This window comes from Macaca nemestrina, chromosome 2, assembly GCF_043159975.1.
Source record: "Macaca nemestrina isolate mMacNem1 chromosome 2, mMacNem.hap1, whole genome shotgun sequence".
NCBI lineage: Eukaryota > Metazoa > Chordata > Mammalia > Primates > Cercopithecidae > Macaca > Macaca nemestrina.
Genome location: NC_092126.1, coordinates 127323019 through 127325057, shown reverse-complemented (window position 1 = coordinate 127325057; position 2039 = coordinate 127323019).

Below are 2039 nucleotides of genomic sequence, written 5' to 3'. Positions count from 1 at the left end.
GAGATGTAGAAAAAGTGGGACTTCTCATCTTCACAACAAAGAAAAGCTGAACAAAATGAAAATCAAAACTTTTCTTGGACACCTCAGGGCAAACTGCCACTCCAAAATCTGGAGTGACGGATAAACAGAAAACTGATAGCCAACCTCTGCTTATTTGGCACAGAAGCTTCTGGAACCATAGACTGGTGGGAAGATTTATTTGGTAGCTGATGAATTACTGGAGGCTAAGTGTGGACTAGCAGGAGAGTGAGAAACTGTGTGTCACAGTCTTGTGGGGGTAGTCCTACACTTTCGTAAGTTTTACCGTTATGAACCCTACTAGGTTCTCACAGTCAAGATCCAAGAAAGAACACCTTGTGTCTCTGGGAGAGGGAGGAGAAGAGAATCATGGTGAAATAATCCCAGAGTTTTCTGCATGACAAAGGCCTACTCTCCAAAGGAAAAGACTTCGCCTGAGCCTCATATTATCTGGGACTCATCTACCAGATTTTATATATGCACACATACCTGCATACACACACATACCCCTAGACATACCATATTCAAGCCTCAGAAGCCAAAGAGAAAGAGAAAATCTTGAAAGATGCCAGAGGGAAAAACACCTTACCTATAGAGGAACAGGATAAGAATTACAGCAGACTTTTCATTAGAAACCAAACAAAACGGGAGTGGAATGAAGTATTTAAAATGAAATTTTATTGATGTTTAAATAAAATATATCCAATAAAATTACATCAAGTCATCAAATTCCATACCTTAGATATATCCAATTTTAAATTGAGGTCAAATGTACCTCAAATAAACAAAAAAAGCTAAGGAGAAATAAAGACTTTCTCAGACAAACAAAAACTGAGGAAATTCATGACCACCAGACACCTGTCCTGCAAAAAATGTTACAGGAAGTTCCAGGGAGAAAGCAAATTATACGGCGCGGAAACTTGGATCTGCATAAAGAAGGATATAGAAGGAATAAATGAAGGTAAAGTACATGTATTTCTCTTTTTAGTTGATCTAAAAGATCACTTTAATAGTAACAGTATATTGGGTGATTATATCACGTGCATAAGTGAAATGAATGGCAGCAACATCATAAGTGACAAGAGGAAAAACTGGAAATAAGAACTCTCTTATAAGATACCCACACTATCTATAAAGTCATATAGTGTTATTTGAAGCTACACTTAGATTAGTCAAAATTGTATATTGCATGTATCTTGGAGTAGAATGCTGCTGACAAAGGCCCTGAGGAAGAAACAGGCTTAGCATTTATCTGGAAGGCACCACAAAGATATCAATTTGACTGAAGAGCAAAGAGTGAGTGGGAGAATTAGAAAGATGACATTGGAGATGTAGCCAGCATCAGATTTTGTGGGTCCTTTCAAACATTGGTAAGGACTCTGGATCTTCTTTTGACTAATGTGGGATTAGTCCCATTGGAAAGTTTTGGTAGGGGAATAAGTCATATTAATAACATTTTTAAAAGATCAAACTATCTTCTGTGTGAAAAAGTTGACTGTCAAGAGGCGAGAGTGGAAGCAGGGAGACCATTTAGAGGTGACTGCCACAGTCCAGGTGAGAGATAATGCGGGCATTTGGGGTGGTGAGAAGTTATTGCATTTTACATATTTTTCCCAACATTTCATTATAGAAAATTTTAAATATACCAAAAAGGTGAAAGAGCTGAAAAACTGAGAGTGAACACCCACATACCCACCACTAGATTCTATCATTAATATTTTACTGTCTCTGCATTATCACACCATTATCTGTTTTTGTATCCATAAATGAATTCCTCTTATTATATTTGTGCACTTCAAAGTAAGTTGCAAACATGGTTACCCTTTCCTCCTAAACAGGTTGGCAGTTTGCATATATTTTGGAGGTAATGTTGACAGACTTGACAAATTGGGTGTGGGATATAATGGAAAGAGAGGGATCAAGATAGTTTCCAGGTTTTTGGCCTGAGCAACTCATTAAAGAGAAATGAGGTTGAGGAGGAAAATTGTGTGCTTTGTTTTGACCATGTTTAGGTTGAGAAG